Source organism: Schistocerca gregaria, chromosome 1 (genome assembly GCF_023897955.1).
Source record: "Schistocerca gregaria isolate iqSchGreg1 chromosome 1, iqSchGreg1.2, whole genome shotgun sequence".
NCBI classification, from domain to species: domain Eukaryota; kingdom Metazoa; phylum Arthropoda; class Insecta; order Orthoptera; family Acrididae; genus Schistocerca; species Schistocerca gregaria.
Window position 1 is genome coordinate 848,486,216 of NC_064920.1, and position 25,407 is coordinate 848,511,622.

The 25,407-nt window shown below is 44.2% G+C and overlaps 1 protein-coding gene across 3 annotated transcripts in view; it reads right to left on the reverse strand.

The window, feature by feature from the left end:
• Nucleotides 1–25,407, reverse strand: part of LOC126272689 (cadherin-87A) — a 663,064-nt gene that overhangs the window by 343,491 nt on the left and 294,166 nt on the right. Inside the window, exon 2 of one of the 3 annotated variants that reach the window (XM_049975716.1) lies at nt 20,004–20,039. The exons of 1 other annotated variant lie outside the window; for it this stretch is intronic. The gene's annotated coding sequence lies outside the window, so the exon portion shown is untranslated. Of the gene's footprint in view, nt 1–19,990; nt 20,040–25,407 lie in introns of all 3 variants that reach the window. One more of the 3 variants, XM_049975724.1, reaches the window with a different exon arrangement.

The following is a 25,407-nucleotide window of genomic DNA, read 5'->3' on the forward strand; positions in this document are numbered from 1 at the left end:
GAGGTAGAAGGTGGCTTAATGAGGTCACACTGGCACCAAACTTCACCACAATTCTGCCCAACGCTACCATCGGTGCGTCCCACAACGGGAATGTCCTTACATCACTCTCCCTCTAATCACATCTCGCCCCTTCTCCTGAGGCTTCTGTGATAGAGCGTAGAGCCGCGAGGCCTAGCGTTGAGTCCGCAGCTCGTGGTCGTGCGGTAGCGTTCTCGCTTCCCGCGCCCGGGTTCCCGGGTTCGATTCCCGGCGGGGTCAGGGATTTTCTCTGCCTCGTGATGACTGGGTGTTGTGTGCTGTAACTTAGGTTAGTTAGGTTTAAGTAGTTCTAAGTTCTAGGGGACTGATGACCATAGATGTTAAGTCCCATAGTGCTCAGAGCAATTTTGAGCCTAGCGTTGAAGTCACGCGATTTTCTTCTGGGTGGCTGAGGAAAACATTTCAGACACACCCCTGCTACCGAGCGAGGTGGCGCAGTGGTTAGCACACTAGAGGACGACGGTTCAGTCCCGCCCCATGATTTCGCTAAATCGCTCCAGGCAAATGCCGGGATGGTTCCTTTGAAAGGGCACGGCCGACTTCCTTCCCCATCCTTCCCTAATCCGATGAGACTGATGACCTCGCTGTTTGGACTCCTTTCCCAAATAACCCAACGCCGTGAATACCCCCACCCCCACCTTGTGTATTGCGAGAGTATTGCACACATCCGCTCAGAACTGACATGGAAAGGTCGCAATAGGTGGTACAGACGGTGTCAATGAAACCACCCGTTCACTTGGAGCGTTCGTTTACGCACATTTCGCAGCCAGAAACGATAGTTTGCTGTGTGTTGTGCAACAGAACGCCGTTCTCGACAATCTTTGACACTGCCGACATCCCCGGTCGATTCACCCCTTCTCTATGCATATGGTGGGCTGCATCTCCATTGAACACGGTCTGACCACTTCCGAGTGTACCACAACCCCATTTTTTGCTCTGGTATACAGAGAGGAACTGCTAGGGTCACTTCAAAGCGTGAAATTTGAACTTGATCCGAAGCAGCATAGGGTCTTTATGCTGTTTCAGCACTCTGTTTCCGCGCTCTCCTATGGCTGTGGGTGGAGGCTGCAACGTTGACACGCGTATGAATAAAATGACAAAGGGACCCTCAGTGCAACTCGCGCTCCTATATTAAGCACTTTAGAAATATACTTTTGCAGAGAAAACTTTGGCTGATTCCTAGGCATCTGCGGGCAGGCAACCCCTTCGCCAACCTACAGCTGAGTGGCGCCACACTGCTGCCCTAGCGCTCGCTTGTGGGCATGTGGAATCGGGTGTGTCGAGGGGCATTCCCGACCACAGGCGCCTAGGAATCGATCAACGGTTGTCTCCGTGCAGCTGCTTGCTTTCTTAAAGTGCTCAACGAAGGTGTGTGGTAGTGTCGGTGTTGACGAATCGCGCTCGGGGTGGGGTGGTGGGGGAGGAAAGGAGGGGGGGTTTAAGGGACCCTTTGACCCTATGCTGTTTTATTCATGCACATGTAAATGTCACATTCCCCTGTGATCACGCCACTGGAAGGTGCTAAACAGGAGGCCTGAAATAGCATGAACACCCTGAGTTGCTTCGGACTGCACACAAATTTCGGCGAATGGTTCAACACTCTCTAGTGGTTCCACCCTATATATCAGGGCAAAAACTGCAGTTGCACTACACTCTGATCACGTTCAATGGGGTTGCAGCCCTACAGTATCCTTAGGAAAGGGCTGAATCATCCAGTGGGTGTCAGCAGTGTCGAAGCTGTCAAGTATATCGTTCTGACGCACAATGCACTTCGTTCACACCATTTATGCCACCTATTGAGATTTTCATGTCAGTTCTGAGCTACGGTATGTCTGAAACGGATTTTTCTCAGGCACCCATAAGAAAATGCTCGGCGTCGCGGTTCTGAGCTCCATCGCAGAACAGCCCAGGGAAGCGGTGAAACGTGTTTAAAAGGAGGTGTGGCGTCCTTCCTATCATGTGATGCGTCCACGGTGGCGTTGGGACAAATGTTGATGAAATTTGGTGCTAATGTGACCTCATTATGCCACATTACACCTCATTTTCTGAGCTGTTTGAAGCGTCGCCGTGACCAAGCGTGATTTTGTAGGGTGTCACGCTTTTGCCCCATTACAGAATAAGACTATAAGCGCTCCTGAGACAAAATTCAAACTTCTGCGACGCAATGGAGGAGAATACCGAGGTTGCGAAAAAGGGATTTTTCAGTCGATAAAGGTATTTATAACATCTTTTCGCCTAGACGAATAGCAACCAATTGTTCACGGAACAAATGTTAATGGGTTTTCGCGTCTTTGTTAATCGCTAGGAGAGAAGCAAATTTTTTTAAATTAATGGGCGGTATTCTTTGTGCCACAATAGCGCATCTGTGTTAAACAAATTCAATGACATAACTGTTTTGCAGGTCTGACAAGAAATAAAGGAATGAAACTAAACTGATTTTTGTGCTGATGTTGCGGCCGTTTGCACTGCATCCCGAATGTCATACTACTTCCCATGACAAACTCCTCCGTCAGGATGAAGTGCAGAGACCTGGTTCATCGTTGAGGCAAAACAAAGCCGGCCGGGGTGGCCGAGCGGTTCTAGGCGCTACAGTCTGGAACCGCGCGACCGCTGCGGTCGCAGGTTCGAATCCTGCATCGGGCATGGATGTGTGTGATGTCCTTAGGTTAGTTATGTTTAAGTAGTTCTAAGTTCTAGGGACTGATGACCTCAGAAGTTAAGTCCCATAGTGCTCAGAGCCATTTGAACCTTTTTTTTTTAGACAAAACAATGTTTCAGAAATTTTTGATGGAGAGATGAAATTGTATTCATCGGAAGTCATTCAGCCGCATTTATAGGCTGGACAACCTAAGTTTCCGTCAAGAAAGTGTAAACATCACGTGACGCTGACGCCGCGGCTCCAGTTTCTGTGGAGGGGACAGGGAGCTTACCGGCTGTGCGCCGTTGTAACGACCCAATGTTGGCACAAAAAGGTAATATTTAAGCATTAAAAGCGCCTTGTTGTACTTGGTAATTTCTTGTCAGACCTAAAAAAGAGTTATAGCGCTTAATTTGCGCCATGGAGAACTGTTATTTTGGCGAATAAAATACTGAAGTTTCATTTTTTTTTTTAAAAAAAAGTTAATGCCTGTATCTTGGCAGTAAAAGAAGTTATAAAAACGCGTCGGTCTTTGGCCTCTGTTGGTCTTGATGAATAATGATTACAAGTATCATTATTGAGCCAAAAGTTGCTTGAAGTGGGAGTCTCATTCCATATACGCGAACATTCGGCCTACACGAAAGAACAGGATTGCCCAGTTTTCAGACGAAACACCTTCTGAACCACGCATTCGAATCACCTTCTGAACCACGCAGACGCAACATAGACTGTCTGTAAAGCAATATGGATAATGTTGAAGATTACGTCAGTGCATCAAAATGGAACTGAATACAGGAAAGACCATAGATATGTATTATTCGGTGAACACCAGTTCACGGTCAGAATTTCCACCGTAACGCCGTGGTGCTCTTTGAACAGAGACAAGAAAGCTACTGTAGCCAGTTAGCTGCAAGTCGTACAGATCATTTGAACGATTCCTTAATCGAAATGATGTGGAACGAGTCAGTTAACAGGATATGTATACATGACTAGTTGCAACACTAACAAACATATTGTATAGTCTTATTTCTGCAACTACATTTAAAAAACGTTTTTCTACAGGTTGTCAGTTTTTAAATAAAAATTCGTCCATGGAATATAACGATTTGTCCAGGAAAGGCGATTTTAGGTCATAGTTGAAACGTGCTTTGTTGCCTGTCCGTCATTTTATGTTGTGGGGCAAATGATACAAAATGTTTGTTGCTGCATATGAATTCCTTTCTATGCCACTGACATCTGCAATAATGGGTAATAAATGTCATTTTTCTTGTATTGTTGATGACATGGATACAATCATTCTTCTCAAATTGTGCTTAATTGTTTGTGTCGAATTTCATTAGAGAATACATTTACTGAATTGTGACGGTCCAATTAAAATGATCAACTCCTTGATGAGGTAACTACATGACGACCACGGAAAAGGAACGAATTAATCTTAATGTTAGCTTTTGTGCAATCAGTATTTTCTTTGTAAGTGATGAATTTTCCCAGAAAATTATTTCATAAAGCATTATTGAATCGAAATACGCAAAATATGTCAGTCGAAGACTGACAATCATACGAAGATCAAAAGTAGCTAAACTTTTTTGTTTCAGATTGTCAGTAATATGCTTCTTTCAGTTCAAATTTCAACAGTATGTACGTCCAAAAAACTGAAGCGTTCTACCCTGGTTACTGACTCCTGTTCAAGTCCTACATCAATTGTTGGTAAGACTTGAACTGAATATAATTTGTTTCCCTCAATATTCAGAGTGAGGCCATTTTTAGAGAGCCACTTAATAATTCTTTGGGAAACATCATTAACCATCTCTTCTGTTGCTCCACTCAGTTAGGATTTATTACAACACCTTTAGTACCTTTAGTAAGAAGTTCCAATTCTGCTTGTTCAATGTTAAGTGGAAGGTTATTCACATATATTAGGTATAGGATTGAAGCCATAACTGAATCCTGTGCGATTTCCTTCGTGATTTATTTTGGGTCACTAAAATGTTCTCTCTTTTCAACATTGTTTGAACTATTCAGCATAACTTCGTGCATTCCATCTGTTAAATATGGCTTGCATGTAAAGCTATCAATTCCATTAAACGTACGCTTTTCTAAGAGAGTAATAAAATATACACAAGATCGCAAAAAATACTAACTGGCTGTTTGAGAAACATCTCTGGGGAAAGAAGACTCATAGCCTCTTGGAAGCCCACAGCCCCTTCTTCGTATCCGACGAGCTACTTTTGAAGAGGAAATACAACCTGTGGATATCCATGTTGAGGATAACAAGGTTGCGATGGATGCTCTGCATCTCCTCGTGGATGTCAATTAGGGCAGTCAGCGAGGATGTAGATATTAGAGATACAGTTATGAAACCAACAACTAAAGTGTACTGTAAGTTAACTCAAATGAGAGATAATGTAAGGATTCGGCAAGATATGGAGACTATGGTACCGATGGCTCTAAGCACTATGGGACTTTACATCTGAGATCATCCGTCCCCTAGGCTTAGAACTACTTCAGCCTAACTAACCTAAGGACATCACACACATCCATGCCCGAGGCAGGATTCGAACTTGCGACCGTAGCAGCAACGTGGTTCCGGACTGAAGCGACTAGAACCTCTCGGTCACAACGGCCAGCATGGAGACTATAATACCTTATTTGACTCTACCCATAAGTCCCATGAACTATAATATAACATACAGATTAACCAACGTTAATCAGGAAAATAAAAATAATTAAAACGAAGTAACTAATTCTGTAAAAACCTTAAAAATGCACCGAAATTAAATATTTGTGGAAATAATCCAAGAAAATGGTTTGGCGAAAGCTGCTACGGAGGAAAGCATACATAAAATGGATCGATCATATGGTATAAAGAAAGACTTTTACAACAAAAAATCGCCTGCATAAAACTGCAAAAATAAGGCATTACAGTACAGAAGTAAAGCCAGAATGTTAACATCCAACCGAATGTCTAGCATTAAACTGTAGCTCAGATGAACAAGAAATAGTAGAAAGGTGAATCATTAGGAAAATATTAGGTCTACAAAAGACTAAGGACGGTTGGAAATTACGTAGTAATGATGAAATTTGTCGAGAGATTGAAAACATATGAAAAGTAATGAGAAAGAGACGACTGGCATTTTTCGGACATTTATATCGAATGCGAGACAGTAGCTTGATCAAAAGGATCTTCAAATATTTGTGGAATAAGAAGTTGACAGCAAGCTCGATCCATGAAGTAAGAAATGATTTAGGCCCGCCCGGTTGGCCGTGCGGTCTAATGCACGGCTTTCCGGGCGGGAAGGTCCCCGGCAAGAAACCACCCGGTGGATTTGTGTCGAGGTCCGATGAACCGGCCAGTCTGTGGATGGTTTTTAAGCGGTTTTCCATCTGCCTCGGCTAATGCTGGCTCCTTCCGCTTATTCCGCCTCAGTCACACTATGTCGGCGATTGCTGTGTAAACAAGTTCTCCACGTACGCGTACACCACAATTACTCTACCACGCAAACTTAGGGGTTACACTCGTCTGGTGTGAGACGTTCCCTGGTGGGTCCACCGAGGGCCGAACCGCTCAATAACCCTGGGTTCGGTGTAGGGCGGCGGAGGGGTGAAGTGGACTGCGGTAGTCGTCATGAGGTTTTGACCACTGCGACTGCGGCGTGGACGGAGCCTCTCCGTCGTTTCTAGGTTCCCGGTTAACATACAATACAATACAAGAAATGATTTAGAGAAAAATAATAAAAAAGCTGAAGAAGCAACTTATTGAGAAGTATAAGGGGAAAATTATTGATTATGGAAGGATTCCAAGACAGAAGAGAAAAAATCTGATATGAAATTATCAGAAGACGTGAAGAAAAAACACAGCGAACAGATGAAAGAGTACTGGTAGAACAGAAGACAACAACGATCAAGGAACTGAAATTGGCACGAGATCCTTAGTTTAAAAAAAAGTTCAAGAAGGTAGGACACTAAGAATAAGTACAGCATAAGGTAACTAAAATAGCAATAAAGGAGATGTGCAGAAACACAATAAACGGCTAATAGATGTAAATAAATATGCAAATAATTAATGAAATTCGGTAAAGGAATTTATATCTGATATCACAAAAAGAACTGTTGTGGGTTTGATCCTCCTTTGGCTCCCTGCTATGTATGCTTCTTTTACTGATTGTCCCATGTCCTTATTGGTCCTCTTCTTTTTCCTGGATGCAATCAATTAGCTATTTTTAAATGCGCGTACAATCTCAGATTGCTTCTTTCTTCCTTGATGGCAATACGAACAATTGTCTCTACTCTTCTTTTTATGGTCGTAATATTTTCCTATCTTGACACTATGCAACTTTTGCTCAACACATTCATCGCTAGAATGATGAACTACGGTCGATCCCTATCGTTGAACGGGAAAACGAAGTGAACATTTATTTATGGAAGGTGTGAAACGGAATAGATGTCAAGTTCTGCATTCTTGGCCTAGAGCGTCTACTTGCGCGTCCAGGTGTTCTGGAAACTAACACAGTTCTATGGCAGAAGCTACGGCGACGCTGAATGGCCTTAAGCCACCGCGGAATTCGAACCGATAAAACTCCGAAGGCAGAATATGACCACAGCAGCAGCCACAATAAAACGGAACGCTATCCTGCTGCACTATCTCGAATCGTTGTATATAAATGCGCATCTGAATCTGAAGCGACTCGAAGTACCTTAATGTAGATTCTCGCCCCAAACGCAGTCTCGTTAACTGAGAGTAATTCCATTCTGCGATAAAGAGCATCCGCCTTAAATGAAGTGGTCCCATGGCGCTACGATAAACCGAAAGCGGCCGCCTACTTATTGTAATTATCGGGCTTTTCGGTTTTACCTGGTATTCGGTTGCAAGATAAGAATTCCTCCATAAAAAGTGTGGGTATTACTAAAACAGCAGAGCGAGGTTTATCCAGAAAGTAAAATAAAAAAGCAGTAGGGCAAAATATAAGGGGAGAAAACTTTATTTATTACAAAGTTGAATATGTATGTAACTTCACTGGTATTATAATTCACCACGCACCTTTGCTCATAAGTCATTGAAAATAGTAGCGGTCTAAGGCGCTACAGTCATGGACTGTGCGGTTGGTCCCGGCGGAGGTTCGAGTCCTCCCTCGGCCATGGGTGTGTGTGTTTGCCCTTAGGATAATTTAGACTAAGTAGTGTGTAAGCTTAGCAGTTGAGTCCCATAAGATTTCACACACATTTCAACATTTTTTTTTCAGAAATAGTTGTCAGTTTTTCCTCAAGAGACTTACGGATATACCCATTGCTAGAGAACTGTGCGGAGAGAATATCAACGAATATATCTGCGGATATCTTCAATAATAATTATTTTGTGTTTATAACTTAAAACATAATGTCAGCACTACCATTTTCGTCTGTTTGGCTACATATGACAGGCAGTGATAATTATTACTGTCTTAAGACACTTTTATTACCCATTCGGGACGTAGTGTGACCGTGTTGGCTGTAGTACACAGTTTCCAGGAAAGAGCAGATACGTTATTGATATCTGAAAGGGATGAAGAGATGAGACGGTTGCGAATGGTCCTCGCCGATACCCCAGGAGCAACAGTGTCCCTAATTTGCTGAGAAGTGGCGGTGCGGTCCCCTACGACACTGCGTAGGATCCTACGGTCTTGGCGTGCATCCGTGCGTCGCTGCGGTCCGGTCCCAGGTCGACGGGCACGTGCATCTTCCGCCAACCACTGGCGACAACATCGATGTACTGTGGAGACCTCACGCCCCACGTGTCAAGCAATTCGGCGGTACGTCCACCCGGCCTCCCGCATGCCCACTATACGTCCTCGCTCAAAGTCCGTCAACTGCACATAGGTTCACGTCCACGCTGTCGCGGCATGCTACCAGTGTTAAAGACTGCGATGGAGCTCCGTATGCCACGGCAAACTGTCTGACACTGACGGCGGCGGTGCACAAATGCTGCGCAGCTAGCGCCATTCGACGGCCAATCCGACCGGCAAATTGGAAGCGATACACAAAAAATGTTGTGGGGAATTCTAACCAAAGACTGCGTTTTATTGGCAGAACACTTAGGAAATCTACTAAGGAGACAGCCAACACTACGCTTGTCCGTCCTCTTTTAGAATACTCCTGCTCGGTGTGGGATCCTTACCAGGTAGGATTAACGGAGTACATCGAAAAAGTTGAAAGAAAGGCAGCACGTTTTGTATTATTGCGAAACAGGGAGAGAGTGTAACTGAAATGATACAGGATTTGAGGTGGACATCATCAAAAGAAAGGCGTTTTTCGTTGTGACGGAATCATCTCACGAAATTCCAATCACCTACTTTTTCCTCCGAATGTGAAAACATTTTGCTAACGCCGACCTGCATAGGAAGAGACGATCACCATGATAAAATAAGGGAAATCAGAGCATGCACTGAAAATATAGGTGTTAGTTTTTTTCCGCGCGCTATACGAGATTGGAATAATGGAGGGTTGTGAAGGTGGTTCAATGAAGCCTCTGCCAGGCACTTAAATGTGATTTACAGAGTAAATGTAGATGTAGAACATATTGAGAAACTTTGCTCCTTGATATTCAACTGTGGCCAAGTGGACTAAGGAATTTAACCTGGACCGGGATAGCTTAGGTGATGATCCGCATAGTAATCGGTCAAGATGAGTCACTGCACCAGAAATCATTACAAAAGTGCGTAAAATGGTCATCGAGGATGGTCAACTGAAGGTGCGAGAAGTTGCCGCAGCTGTAAGGTTGTCAACTGAACGGAGATACCACATTTTAGCAGTGAAATAGGAAATGAGAAAATGATCTGCTAGACAAGTGCCGTGACTCTTGACGCAGGATCAGAAACGCTTCAGAATGGAAATGTCCGAACAATGTTTGATCCGTTTTCAGGGCAACCAAACGATTTTAATCACCGGTTTGTCGCCACAGATGAAATCTGAGTCCACTGCTATACCCCAGACTAAGGCGCTGCAGTCATGGATTGTGCGGCTGGTCCCGGCGGAGGTTTGAGTCCTCCCTCGGGCATGGGTGTGTGTGTTTTTCCTTAGGTTAATTTAGGTTAAGTAGTGTCTAAGCTTAGGGACTGATGACCTTAGCAGTTAAGTCCCATAAGATTTCACACACATTTGAACTTTTTTTTTATGCGCCAGAGACAAAACAACAGTCAGAGCAATGAAAAATTCACCACCATTAAAGAAAGCAAAGGTCGACTGGAAAGGTCGTAGTATCAATCTTGCGTGATGCGTAAGGATTTCTGCTGATAGATTATTTTCCCACTGGTCAACCAATTACGAGACAATACTACACTAACCCCAGAACCAACTACAGCAAAAGATACGTGAAAAAGGCCAAGTCTAGCAAGGAAATGTGCACCCACACAAAAGTGTCGTTGCCATGACAACATGAGCTAAGATACGAATTTTCGCCACACTTGCTTTATTCGCCCAGTTTGGCTCCACCGGACTTCCATCTCTTCCCCAAGCTCAAAATTTTCTTCAGTGGACGGAGATTCTCTTCAAACGAAGAACTGGCATCCTACGTTGACGGGTATTTTGCAAGCCTGGAGGAATCTAATTTTCGAGATGGTATCAAGGCACTGGGAAATCTCTGGACGAAGTGCATTAATGTACAGTGAGACTACATTGAAAAATAAAGTTTCAGTGATGTTATGTCGTCTCTATTCTAGTCCGAGAACTTTCCAAATTACCCTCGTACAACGGTTTTACTGAAATGAGTTTGACAAGGCACGAAGACATCATTAAGCAGAGTAGAACAAGAACAGGGCAGAAGTCCGAAATAAACTCCGGGAAGCAAGGAACCGGGCTCCCGCGCTAGTTAGGTACCTTGTTTTGCGCTTCTCTCTTTTCCTCCCTCCGTGCATGCAGAATGAATGGAGAGTGGCCGCAGTACCTGGGAGCTGCTTTGTGCGACCTGGCTCAGCTACGAGAAGCGACCGCGTCCGTGTTTACGGTTCCGCGACGTGCCTCGTGCGTCAGCCTCTGGTGTTTTAACGTAACGTGGACGGCTCTCGACCCTGTATAGGCCGGAAAGCAGCAGTAGCGACGCAACACACGGTCTGTGCGCGTGTGGGTGAGGCAGGGGCGGAGAGAGGGAGGGGAGGGGGGGAAGAAAACAGAGAGAGACAGAGAGAGAGAGAGAGAGAGAGAGAGAGAGAGAGAGAGAGAGAGAGCAGCAGGCAGCATGATTCTACCTGTTGCAGGGAAGCTTCCAACTTCGGCCGTATCCTCCGAGGTAGCTAGCAGATGTGCGGCTTGCGGTCACTGCTTCTGCGTCCGCGTAATTAAAGCCAGCCACTGAATGCATCAAACCACTTGTGGACTAGCAGCACGGTTGAGAGTGTACTGCGCATTTCATGAGAGAACGTACATACGATAGCTGATAATACGGGCATTCTAAAGGGAGAAGACAGGCTATTACAAAAAGATTGATCCGATTTCACAAGGCTATAGCTTCTACATGAAGGACAACAGAAACCACGGGCAAATTCTAGCTTATGCTAAAAACTGCGAATTTTCTATTTTCAACAGAGCTATCAGATTAAAACATCGGAATATTTTTTATTGCATGCTCATACACAATCTTGAGGTTCTTTTTACAGTTCCGTTCGGAATATTAGATTTAAATTATCTTACACTAGCTGTCCCTAAACTCATGAGGATTCTAACGTACCGTATCGTTTTTACATCTTACTGTGAACTACCGAAAGAAACTAGAGCACAAATAAGAACCTTTAAAAAACCTTACATTTTTATTGCCCATAAACTTACATTTCTGTTAAATATCATATGATTTTTAATTAAACTGTGTACAAGAGAAAGGAACTGAAATTGAACATAAGAAAGAAAACTGAAGTGTAGTTAGTAATACAAATGGTTCAAATGGCTCTGAGCACTATGGGACTTAACTTCTGAGGTCATTAGTCCCCTAGAACTTAGAACTAGTTAAACCTAACTAACCTAAGGACATCATACACATCCATGCCCGAGGCAAGATTCGAACCTGCGGCCGTAGCGTTCTAGCGGTTCCAGACTGCAGCGTCTAGAACCGCAAAGGCCACTTCGGCCGGCAGTTAGTAATAAATTTCAAGTGTGTGAAGAGAGTTTTTATCAGATTTATTAATTTCAGTGAGAAGGATGGCACTCTTTCTTGTTACAACAAATTTTTCAATATTGGGAGATTAGCTAATGGCTGCCATTCGAATACAGTTGTTCAGTTTATGATGCAGGCTGTTTCTGTACTTGCTTTTTGTAAATTTCATCCTGGAAGAAGAAACCTCACAACCTCGCACAGATATGTAGAGCTGAACTTCACTTTGAGATCGACCTGGGCCAAAATTCGGTGTTTTCTTTAGGAACAAGAGGTCAAATATTTTCAGAGCTTGAAGAAAGCTATTTCAAAGATCCGTCATTTTGAAAATCAATCAGTTCTAACGCCACTGCAACATTGTCTTCCTGAAAATCAAAATGCTTAATGGCACACGTACAGAACTCTTCAGCATCAATCTTCATAAAAGGCCATTAGAGAAACTGTGCAACAACTGAAATGCTTTTGAAATCTTGGAAGCACTTGCTGAACTAATTTCTCACATGTGAAAGAATTTAACAGTGTTTTTTGTTGTTATCACGAGGGATTAATGAGCCTTGCTTGTCAAGTGTTTGTTTATAGCAGGAAAAGTGTTTGTATTCCCACTGGATGAGATTTTCCCCCCACAGTTCCAGTTTCTTTGAGAATAAACTAACATCTGAAATTGCTCAGCCAAAATCTTTGTCCTTACCTCTAAGCTACATGTCAACGGTTTTTAACTTTGAAGTGTTGCCCACGAGAAAAGCAAAATCCCGCAACAAAACCGCATCTTCTATTTCATGGAAGGATTCGCTTCGTTCTTTGCTAAGTTCCACTAAGTCAGGAAGCATTTCTTCAAAACGATGTAAAACTCCGCATCTTAGAAGGCGACGAAGTTCCGTATGAAGCAGTAGATCACCGTATCAGCAATCTAATTCATCAGTCAGTGCTACGAACTATGAATTGCACGTGCTCTTTGTTCACTACTGTGATGACGGTTTTCACTACATTGTTCGTAGTTAAAAACCCTCCGCACAGTGAGTGCTAGTGTATTACACAATAGTAAGTTAGAAATTTCGGAAAGCTGTGGTCTTTACGACACAAGTTATAAATCCCTCTTCCCCGCCTACTATCGCAAGAGATGCATCTGTTGCTAAGCCGACCAACTTATTTACAGGAGTATTTTGAGACTAGTTAAGATTTTTTACAGCGAAAAATATTATCTGTACTTTAGTGAGTCCTGTTTATAGTATAATCTTTATCAGCTCATCTCATTTGCAAATTATAAGAAGCCATTCTTGCATTTAAAATTAATTAATGCTTAACAATATTGCCCACTTTACGACAACTTTTCAGGATTACGTCACCTTTGTACAATAATTGATTATTTATGGCTTTCAGACACTCCTTAAAACATGGAAGACTGATTATTATCTCCAGGCACATGTAACCATGTGTCATGTCGAGGCTAACCTCACCAAGCATCTAAAAATCTTCAATTCCGTAACATAAGTCTTAATCGGAGTATTCCATTTTCTACCCAGTCAGGAAATCTGCCCTTGGCCTATCCCGCCGGTTATTTTGCGTAAGCAATATTGCTAATCTTTCTTACGGTGGTTGCTACTGCAAATTGCATAAAATTTGAAAAGCAGGAGAGTGGTACTGGCAGAAATGAAGTTGCAAGGGCGTGTCTTGAGTCGTATTTGAATAGCTCCGTCGGTAAGAGCTTTGTCCGCAGAGGGCTAGGTTCGCTTTCGAGTCCCGGTTCGGAACACAGCTTTGGTCTAGTAAATTTCAGAACAGCGAGCACGTCACTGTAGAATGGAAGATTCATTCCGCATACACACGTTCAACGTTCGCCTCCTTAGCCGCGGGGCCAACGCGGCTGACTGACATGTTGGAGACTGCCAGGTATTTTTCTTCTCTGGAGGACTGGTACGAGGTGCACTCTTCCCCGTCAAGCTATCGGAGAAGCAACCCGACCGATTAGTAGCGGTTCCACGGTCAAGAAACCCGACAACAATAGGGAGAGCGGTGTGCTGACCACGTGACCTTCCGTACCGCGTCAGATGACGTCAGGAGTAGAACATGGCACGGTGGTTGGTCGGAACCCGATTGGCCCGTCCACGGCCAGAACATGGAACGTTAACTACATTGTTTTTACATATTTTCTCACATTCACTAAATGTTTCCTCCAGGGTGTGAGGGTACTTTGAACCCAAAGTTTGGAAACAAATAATTTAGTCGAGCGTGTAGGTGTAATGTCGTACTAATTTTGGATATATAATAACAAGCTTTATCGGTAGAATTATGTACACTTTTTTGCTTTCCTGAATAATCCTTCAGAATATAAAGTTTTAATTATTTTTTAAGAAGACTTATTAGATGACAAGTCCTGTTTTTTGTATTTTATTATTTACGTGCCATTCAAAGAGCGCCGAAGACGGATAAAGTAGTCAAAGGCAGCATTCTTCTGCGCCATCCACGCTCTCAAGGAAAAGGAGGTTGTTAGATGAAAATCAACAAAAATAAAGCAATGGTAATAACGTGTAAACGAATCAACACAGGTGATGCCGAGGGAATTACATTAGGAAATGAGACATTTAAAGCAGTAGGTGAGTTTTGCTATTTAGGCAGCAATATAAGAGATGAGAGCTGAATGTTAGAGAGGATATAAAATATAGACTTACTATTAGAAACAAATCATTTCTGAAAAACAGAAATTTGTAATCATTTAAGATAAATATTAAGTGTTAGGAGGTATTTTGCAGAGATGTTTGTATACACGATTTATAAGCCCCTGATATGCAGCCTGCCCAGCGTAACAGGTGTGTGTTGGAGTAGTATTGGCCTGCTTCAGTGAGCTGTATTGCAGAGGCTACATGTGCCGATGAGCATGACTGGAGAGCGGTTGATATAAGGGGCTAGAGGGAGATGCATACGACAGTTGGAAGATGTAGAGAGGTAGTGGGCAGGTGGAAAAGGAACAGGGGAGGTAGAAATGGAAAGAGAGAGGGGAAGAAAGATATGGTCAGAGGGAGGGGGAGGAAATAAACGAAGAGGGGGGGGGGAGGAGATAGACAGAGGGAGGAATAGGTGTAAGAAGGGAAAGAGATGTGATGCCACAGGGGTAAGACCAGTTAGGCAATAAAGAACATACATACAAGGTGTGTGTTTGTGTGTGTGTGTGTGTGTGTGATGCTCAAAGCAAGACCCAAGTGGGTGATAGCTCTCCAGCCTGATCACAGGTGATGTAGCGAGTTCTTGGACTGGTCGCATGTTCACGTCACCGGTGCATGATTCGTAGAAAGCTCTACACACAATCAGTTGAATATTAGCTTCATTAGGTGCCACTGCATCAAAGGTAACTAACTAATCTGCCGCGCAATGAAATCATCGCCGGGAAAAAAATGCCTTATGTGACACGTGGACGACCGGACAGGTCGTCAATTACTTCCAATTAACAAGGGCTAAAGAGAGCACAGTCTAGCACATCACACACTAGCTCCGAAATTTCACGATGGTATGGTTTAAGCAACTCTGCTATGCAGCGTAATCTCCTCGCTATAAGGTTGAGACCACTCCGCTCTTCGTGGCAGTTCTGTAGCCACACGTCGAACAACAAAAAGACAGGAGTAGCTAGATGAGCGCCATCGTTAGTTCTCCAAACACGAACGATCAAGGTTTTACTTATAGAGTTTTGTTTTGATATGAGTGAGTCGAAAATCTTATAATTTGTCCGCTCTCACTTGCTAAGTTAACGTCCTATTGCGTCCCTATCGTAAAATATTCATTTCTGTGCGTAATTCGGTAAAATTGGTACAAAACCCCACAGTTTTCACCATCACTACGATCCTAGCGACTAGCTGTACTTGGTGCAAAACAAAGTGCCTGTAAACACCTACCACCTGGTGATGAGACTGCAGTGGCTAAAAAAAAAAAAAAAAAAAAAAAAAAAAAAAAAAAAAAAAAAAAAAAAAAAAAACGGTTCAAATGGTTCTAAGCACTATGTGACTTAACATCTGAGGTCATCAGTCCCCTATAACTTAGAACTACTTAAATCTAACTAACCTAAGGACATCACACATATTCATGCCCGAGGTAGGATTCGAACCTGCGACTGCAGCAGCAGCAGCGCGGTTCCAGACTGAAGCACCTAGGACCGCTCAGCCACAGCGGCCGGCTGCAGTGGCTGGAAAGCTGGCTAATGAACAAATACATGTTTTTAAATAAACATTATAAATCGACTGGTGCTGTTTCGGTACGAATCTTCTGGTACGTAGACAAATCAGATGCTACACGGGAGAGGAATTCGGATTTATGTTGATGCTGCTTAGTGTGCTTGATCTATGAGTAACGTTGTGATTCCGTCAGTACCACTGCAGTATCGTACAGTACTACAGTATCGTGAAGAGACATTAGTTTCCAACAGGACCAGTCTCTAACACACTAGTTAGCGATGATATACGGACTGCTTTGCATGGCAGAACTAAACTGATGTTCTCTAATGGTTGTCAACCTCAGCGTCTTCGAAAACTTTTGAACGGAAGCGAAATTGACGATGTGAGAAAACTGAACAAAAATCAGAGCTGATGTTTCAATCGTCACACAAATTGCCTAGGAGGCGGCGGCAGAAAACGAAAGATATATATTGAGGATAGGAATGAATTTGCCTTAGACTGAAATTAAATGATTAATTTTTATTTTAACTTAATTTATTTCGAAGTTTCTAGCCCAATATTTAGATAAACCTGTTCAAATTAAAGAATTTCAATAAGCCCGACTATTATGCTTAATACACAATATTACAGAGCTTGGTTGGGTTTAGCGACTGTTATTCATTCTGTTAGTCATAAATGAACAAACACGTAAGTTTATCTATGATCTTGTAGCTCATGTAATATAAAATAGTATCAGTTTTCAACTGTCACGGATGGAACGTCTTGTTTCCCATATGCGACTAGGTGATACCAACCTGGCACCCACGTCCCGCCCCAGCAAACATTTTGAAAACGTTCTCACACTTTCACATGGACAACACTAGACGCAAACAGGCGGGGGCAAACAATTTCAGTCCCTGAGTAGTCGTCGTACTCTCTACTACAAACATTGAAAAATCCGAATTGACATGCCGTACCTATAAAGACACGGGACATTGTGAGGAAAAAGAAGAAACATGAAGACGGGTGGAACGTCCCACAAGTACGGTGTCTTACGTGGTAGAATAGCATGTTGTAAATAGGATGCCTGCAGCGTATAATCGGGGCTATTGGATATATTTCCACAACATTTTAGTAGTACAACTCCACCATGGCATTTGGAAACTGAGTTGCCACGATTTTTAGATTTGTTTACCTTTTAGTATGTTTTGACTTCGTTTGTAACGCAGAAAGGCGCAATGACAGTGGTGCGTGACTAACAAACTCTCCTTGTAAACGTTCCATAATTTAAGGTATAAACTAATTTCCAAGATCATGAGGTGATACTCAACATACGTAAATTAGACAGTGTCATTGTATAATATTTCCTGCCCACGACTACATGAAATTGTAATTTTACTTACATTTTTAACTCGACTATAAGGTCATTAATTAATGTCACTACGGAAAGTGATCAAGGAAGTTGTCAATACATAGTCAATAAGTAATTCAATTTTATTATACAAGCACTAGATTTTTGTAATTTTTTAGTATGAACAGGTACATTTGAGGATGAGACTAGAAGCCTTGAAGTCGATCATGTTAAAATTAAAAATTGGAGATAATTTAACTGCAATCTGAGGGCAATTCGTTCTTACTCGTAACCTATCATTCGACTTCGTTTCCGTGGTTCCGCCAACGGTGGAAAGTTTAGATATGTGAACGATTTATTGTTAATATCCTCTATTCTCGCCGGATATGGATGATTACTGAAGTCAACTGGTTCTGGACCACATAGCAAGTGGCAAAATATCACGTATTGCGGTCTTTGAGGTACAATTTGTTTAAAAGGATTTATGCCTCAGTTGGGAGCCAATTAAGCATTAGCCTTGCGGACACATTCCAGCGATAATTTAACACGCTGAGCTACGAAGACGTCACGCTGGTAATACAAACATCGGGCACTTATTTGTTGCCGCTGTTCCATCCATGACTGCACCTCACTGCGTCTGTAATCTAGGAATGAGACAGTTCAGCTTTTTTTGTGTATTTTTCTTTTGCGAGCAATACTGTACGTTATGTAATCAGATGGCGCCTACGTACACAACTGGCCATTAAAATTGCTACTCCAAGAAGAAATGCAGATGATACACGGGTATTCACTGGACAAGTATATTATACTAGAACTGACATGTGATTACATTTTCACGCAATTTGGATGCACAGATCCTGAGAAATCAGTACCCAGAACAACCACCTCTGGCCGTAATAATGGCCTTGATACACCTGCGCATTGAGTCAAACAGAGCTTGGATGGCGTGTACAGGTACAGCTGGCCATGCAGCTTCAACACGATACCACAGTTCATCAAGAGCAGTGACTGGCGTATTGTGACGAGCCAGTTGCTCGGCCACCATTGACCAGACGATTCAGTTGGTAAGAGATCTGGAGAAAGTGCTGGCCAGGGCAGCAGTCGAACGTTTTCTGTATCCATAAAAGCCCGTACGGGACCTGCAACATGCGGTCGTACATTATCCTGTTGAAATGTAGGGTTTCGCAGGGATCGAATAAAGGGTAAGGCCGCGGGTCGTAACACATCTGAAATGTAACGTTCACTGTTCAAAGTGCCGTCAGTGCGAACAAGAGGTGACCGAGACATGTAAAGAATGGCACCCCATACCATCACGCCGGATGATACTCCAGTATGGTGATGACGAATACACGCTTCCAATGTGAGTTCACCGCGATGTCGCCAAACACGGATGTGACCATCATGATGCTGTAAACAGAACATGGATTCATCCGAAAAAATAACGTTTTGCCATTCGTGCACCCAGGTTTGTCGTTGAGTACACCATCGCAGGCGCTCCTGTCTGGGCTGCAGCGTCGAGGGTAACCGCAGCCATGGTCTCCGAGTTGATAGTCCATGCTGCTGCAAACGTTGGCGAACTGTTCGTGCAGTCGGTTGTTGTCTTGCAAACGTCCCCATCTGTTGATTCAGGGATCGAGACGTGGCTGCACGATCCGTTACAGCCTTGCGGAATACATGCCTGTCATCTCGAGGCCGTTGGGATCCAGCACGGCGTTCCGTATTACCCTCCTGAACCCACCGATTCCATATTCTGCTAACAGTCATTGGATCTCGACCAACGCGAGCAGCAATGTCGCGATACGATAAACCGCAACCGCGATAGGCTACAATCCGACCTTTATCAACGTCGGAAACGTGATGGTACGTATTTCTCCTCCTTACACGAGGCATCACAACAACGCTTCACCGGGCAATGGCGGTTAACTGCTGTTTGTGCATTCTAATCGGTTGGAAAGTTCCCTCATGTCAGCACGTTGTAGGTGTCGCCACCGGCGCCAACCTTGTGTGAATGCTCTGAAAAGCTAATCATTTGCATATCACAGCATTTTCTTCCTGTCGGTTAAATTTCGCGTCTGTAGCACGTCATCTTCGTGGTGTAGCAATTTTAATGGCCAGTAGTGTAAAACTTGGGGTAGCTCAATTTTCAGGTGCGGTCGGCTTTTGTGTAATTAAGTGTATATTCAGAGAGACGTTACTTCAGAACTGTGCACAATGATTCCATAAACACTACTCGGACATAACAGTACTGGCCCGGTCGTTGAGTCACATGAGCTCAAGCCCGCTGTGGCGCCCTGGGACACGTTCGAGGCACGGGAGTGCCTCTTGGACTCTGTACCGCTTCGTCACCCTGAGTTGTTGCCGGCCGTTATGAGCTCATGGATCAGCGCGGCTCTACAACGCTACGGACGCCGAGTGAAATCCATACTGATGCTTCTTCTCCATCATCCGGACGAAAAAAGATGCTACGCTCTCTCAGGAAAGCGACTGTAGAGAACGAGGCAAGATCACGCGTCGCCGTGAGAATTAGAACGTTAAATGGAAAGCTTCAGGCGAACCTGTCTGGACGAAGAATGGATAAAAGCATTTATAAGTAGCGGTCTAAGGGTGGATAATAAATCACGGCATAGGACTAGGCCGATAAAACTTCAGCATGAGCCGGCCTAGGGTAACTGAAGAGGTGCCGACTGGTAAAGAAAAGTGGAAGGTTAACTTACGCATTCAACAGACCTCGCACGTTAGGCAGTGGGTGTTCTCAGCAGAAGTCTGCAACAGAAAACAAAGGGTGTTTTACAGCATCTTTGAGATTTAGTGAATTTCATTTGACACATTAACAGTCTTTATCTCTCGTACTGGAAACGTAAACCAGTTAAACAACTACGGGTTTCGTGATCTGCGAACTAAACTGAGGCACGTGCGGTCTGACAAGCAAATGAGATGCGCCATTAGACATAATTTTCATGATGTTGTTCCCGATTATAGTAGGACACGGAAACTGCTTAAATCCGCAAATCAGACGGTAATTTACAGCTCTTCCGGTTTTCGTTCGATAAGCTGTACTAGGGGCCCACTTGAACTTGTAGTGGTCCGCATCTCGTGGTCGTGCAGTAGCGTTCTCGCTTCCCACGCCCGGGTTCCCGGGTTCGATTCCCTGCGGGGTCAGGGATTTTCTCTTCCTCGTGATGGCTGGGTGTTGTGTGCTGTCCTTAGGTTAGTTAGGATTAAGTAGTTCTAAGTTCTAGGGGACTGATGACCTCAGATGTTAAGTCGCATAGTGCTCAGAGCCATTTGAACCATTTTGAACTTGTAGTGGCCACCAAGTCACTTTAATCAAGAGGATAAAACGTTCTCTCGGATGAACACACTTACCTGCACGTAGCTGATGAGACCAATGGGAAATATTTGAACAGTAGTAGCGTTTTATAAATTCTTCGTTCGATAAATTTAGTACGAAGTCACGACGTAGACCTGTGAAGCAATGTGAAGATGAGCCTGACTGCTCCAAATCGGCGCTTTCCTTCAGATACGTAGCTTACCTTCTTTGTGTTTTAATTTTGTATCAACGTAAATAAATTAGCTGTCGTTCTGGAGCTTAGTACTGATGTCAGAATTCTTCAGTATTTGCAGTACTAAACAACTAGTTTAGTCCGACTTCTAAAGTCGCTCCTGATAAGCGAGAAATCAGGGTTCGAATCCCGGTACGGCACAATTTTGTTCTATTATACAGCTGATGGTTGTCCATATTCGCAACTGCGAATACATTTCATGAACTTCCAAAGTTGTCCATTACTGGTGTGTGTAGAGGGGGTAGGGGGCGGGGGATGGACGGGAAATGGGGGGGGGGGGGGCGGGAGAGAGAGAATGGAGAACCTGGGCTGGGGCCGCATGCCTGCAGTTAACTTTCTGTCTATAATTCGGTGAAATATTTCTCATATACAAACCATTACCAGGGTGCGCGTTTTTCTGTTTACCAGGTTTCAAAAAATGGTTTAAATGGCTCTGAGCACTATAGGACTTATAATCTGAGGTCATCAGTCCCACAGACTTAGAACTACTTAAACATAACTAACCTAAGGACATCACACACATCCATGCCTGAGGCTGGATTCGAACCTGCGGCCGTAGCGGTCGCGCACTTCCAGACTGAAGCGCCTAGAATCGCTCGGCCACACCCGCCGGCTTTAATAAGAGTTTTAATCTCGCGTTTTTGTAAGTGCAAATTCATTCACATTGTGGCGTAGCAGTTGCTTATTTGTTTTGTTTGGAAGACAAGCGTCCGAGCGGTTAGTAAACCAGTCAGTGAGGCCCCAGCTCGCGGCTGATACTGATCTACAGAGCAGCTAGCTAAGTTTTTATCTTTTCCTGTCTTTCCCTCGTAGTATATTTCTCAAATTTCGTGCATGTTTGCGTGTACGAGGTGTAAGCTCGCTTTTTGTAAGTGTAAATTCGGGCAGACTGTAGCGCAACTTTAATTTCTTCTAAACAGCCAGCTACATAGCTCAGTAAGGCGTCAGCGTCCTTTGGTGACACATCAGGAAAGTAGCAAGTTCCATACCTAGCATTCTGTCTATTTTTACACTCTAATTCTTCAGTTAGTCTTACTATGATGATACGATGTGTGCATGCTGTGGGCGGACTCAGAAGGAGCTGGCCGCAGTTTGCCAACAGCTGAACGCGCTTTTGGCTACGGTCAGTCACCTTCAGCCTGCTGCCTTGGGGTGTAGCGGTGGCGGAGAGTGTGGCGCGGTGTATCGGACACCTCAGGTGTCGCTTGTTTCATCCACGAGCTCTGCTATGGGGACACCTACTAGAATACGTGACTCTGTGGATCCATCCTCATAGCAGTGTAAGTGGTGGGTGATCGTTCGCGCCGCTCGAGGCAGAGGGCTAATGTGGAGACTGGCCATCTGGCCTCGCCCATTCACTCAGAGTCGACAGGTGGCCGCTCCTTTAGTAGGGTCCGAGGAAGCAAGTGGGGGGACGGGATTACCAGTTATCGGGAGCTTAGGCGCGTTATGGAGCTCCTTAGGCAGATAGCCTTCAGAGCTGGAATGAATGACAACCTACACTTGGTATGTCTGCCGGGGTGGCCTCATTCGGGATGTGGAGGTTGCGCTGCCTGTGGCTACCACGCGTAGAAGGTGCAGTCGTCTGCAAGTTGTGGCTCATGTCGGCTCCAACGACGCCTGTGCCATGGGTTCTAAGACTATCCTCCGTTCATACAGGCGGATTGCGAAAGTGGTGAAGGGCGCAAGCCTCACGCGTGGGGTGCAAGTAGAGGTCGCGATTTGTAACTTTATTTCCAGAGTTGATTGGAGCCATTTGGTTAGGAGCAGAGAGGAGTGTCTCAACCAAAGGATTCGACGACTCTGTGTAAGTCTTGGCTGCAGATTTCTTGACAGGCGTTATCGCTTGAGGATTTGTAGGACTCCCCTTGATAGATCAGGAAGCAGCTACTCTTGTAACACAGTTCCTGTGGAGTGCATATGAGGTTTTTTTTTAGGCTAGGCCGTATTTGATGTTTTTTATGGCTAAGCACTATGGGACTTAACGTCTGAGGTCATCAGTCCCCTAGACTTAGAACTACTTAAACCTAACTAAGGACAGCACAGACATCCATGCCCGAGGCAGGATTCGAACCTGCGACCGTAGCAGCAGCGCAGTTCCGAACTGAAGCGCCTAGAACCGCTTGGCCACAGCGGCCGGCAGTAGTTTGAGGTACTCTGATGAATACTCACCAGTCGATAAGCAGCAATTAAAGTCAGGCCGCGTTCAGAGTAAAGACACTTCGACTATCATAATTTTATCAGTAAATTGTCGAAATTTTCGTAACGAAGTTCCCGAACTTACTGCCCTCCAGGAAACTCTTCTCGCTCAAATTGTTCTCGGCAACGAGAGCTGCCTGAAACTCGAAGTGGGAAGCTCTGATATATTTTGTGAGTCATGGAACGTGTATCAGAAAGACAGAGCAGAGGCCAGGGAGGGGAAGTGTCCACCGCCATTGGCAAAAATATTTTCTCTATTGAGGTCGAAAATGGGTGTGACAGTGAAACTAACTGTTCGCGTATGACAGGTCTATCTGAAAGTAAACTAATTGTCGGATGTTTTTACTGGTCGCTCGAGTCTGCTGTGACAGTTCTAGAGTCATTCAAAGCAAGTCGATGGTTTTTTTCTCTGTGAATAACTTGAATGGTACCCTGGATTTAATTATACGAAAAATTTCATTTCAAAACAATGAATAAAAAAAGTCGGCATTCTAATAATGTAACAAGATGTACTTCATATACAGGGTGGTCCATTGATCGTGACCGGACCAAATATCTCACGAAATAAGCATCAAACGAAAAAACTACAAAGAACGAAACTTGCCTGGCTTGAAGGGGAAAACTAGATGGCGCTATGGTTGGCTCGCTAGATGGCACTGCCATAGGTCAAACGGGTGTCAACAACGTTTTTTTTTTTTTTTTAAAATAGGAACCCCCATTTTTTATTAAATATTAGTGTTGTACGAAAAGAAATATTAATGTTTTAGTTGGACCATTTTTTTCGCTTTGTGATAGATGGCGCTGTAATACAAACGTACAAGTACGTGGTATCACGTAACATTCCGCCAGTGCGGATGGTATTTGCTTGGTGATACATTACCCGTGTTAAAATGGACCGTTTACCAATTACGGAAAAGGTCGATATTGTGTTGATGTATGGCTATTGTGATCAAAATGCCCAACGGGCGTGCGCTATGTATGCTGCTCGGTATCCTGGACGACATCATCCAAGTGTCCGGACCGTTGTATAGCGCCATCTGGTTTCCCCCTTGAAGCTAGAAGAGTTTCGTTCTTTGTAGCTTTTCGTTTGATGCTTATTTCGTGAGATATTCCCCTGATCACTATCAAAAAACCACCCTGCATATTAAGGAATGTGCTTACCATTTAAGTATCGAAGTAAACTACTTCAACAACATAAAGTCGAGACCTATTACTCGTTTGAGAGGCAGTGCGTTTTCTGGACTGCCTGGCACTTCTAGTTCTTGACGCATGGTATCTTTTCAAAACTGCCGAAGCAATTATATAAAAAATGGCCGTCTTAGAATTTCTGCAGACGTCCATGACTCAGACGAGGGAGGGGGACATTATAAATCACCTTTCCCTCAGCACAGGAGTAATTTTGGGTCAAATTAATTTTAGGTCAACGCCTTTCAAACTGTAACTAGCCGGCCGCTGTAGCCTTAGCGGTTCTAGGCGCTTTAGTCCGGAACCCCGCTGCTGTTACAGTCGCAGGTTTGAATCCTACCTCGGGCTTGGATGTGTGTGATGTCCTCAGGTTAGTTAGGTTTAAGTAGTTCCAAATCTAGGGGACTGATGGCCTCAGATGTTAAGTCCCATAGTGCTTAGGGACATTTTAACCACTTTTGAAACTATAATCGTTGGTGGTCGCCAAGATGGCGGTGGCCGTAAGCGAGGCTCCCTGGTTTGAATTAGGACGCTATGAGCGCAGTGATACCTTCCTGAAAGGGGGGGGGGGGGCAGTCGGCGATTAGGACGAGCCAGATAATGGCATCCTAACAGGTCTGAAGAGTTCCTTCAGAACTCGTTTGTATGACGGGCAACGGCTTTTGTAGGACCGGTCGTTTAGAATGGAAAAAGAATGTAGTGCCTACCCTGACAATATGGTGTTATCCTGTTGGGACAGGGTTTTGGAACAGGACCCAGCAGGGTCACTCAGCCCCACTATTGTCGATGTTCTGGAATGGTCAACACAGCATACGCGTAGTCAAGGTCGGTCACAGAGGACGACGTGATGGGCGTTATGTGCTGAAAGTGAAAGCCTTCGAAAATCGAGTATGACGTTTACTATTCGCGGAACATCGATGATCTATGGGGTTCACGCTATCGGAAGGCAACCAAAGGCCAACGTTTGCGTAACACGGGAAGATGGCGACGGCCTACAGGCCAAGTAACACGTGTAATATACACTGAGGTCATGGGAAAACTTCTAATATTGTGTCGTACCTCCTTTTGCCTGGCGCAGAGCAGCAACTGGGCGTGCTCTGGACTCAGCAAGTCGTTGGAAGTCCCCTGCAAAAATACTGAGCCACTCTGCCTCGATAGCCACCATAATTGCGGAAGCGTTGCCG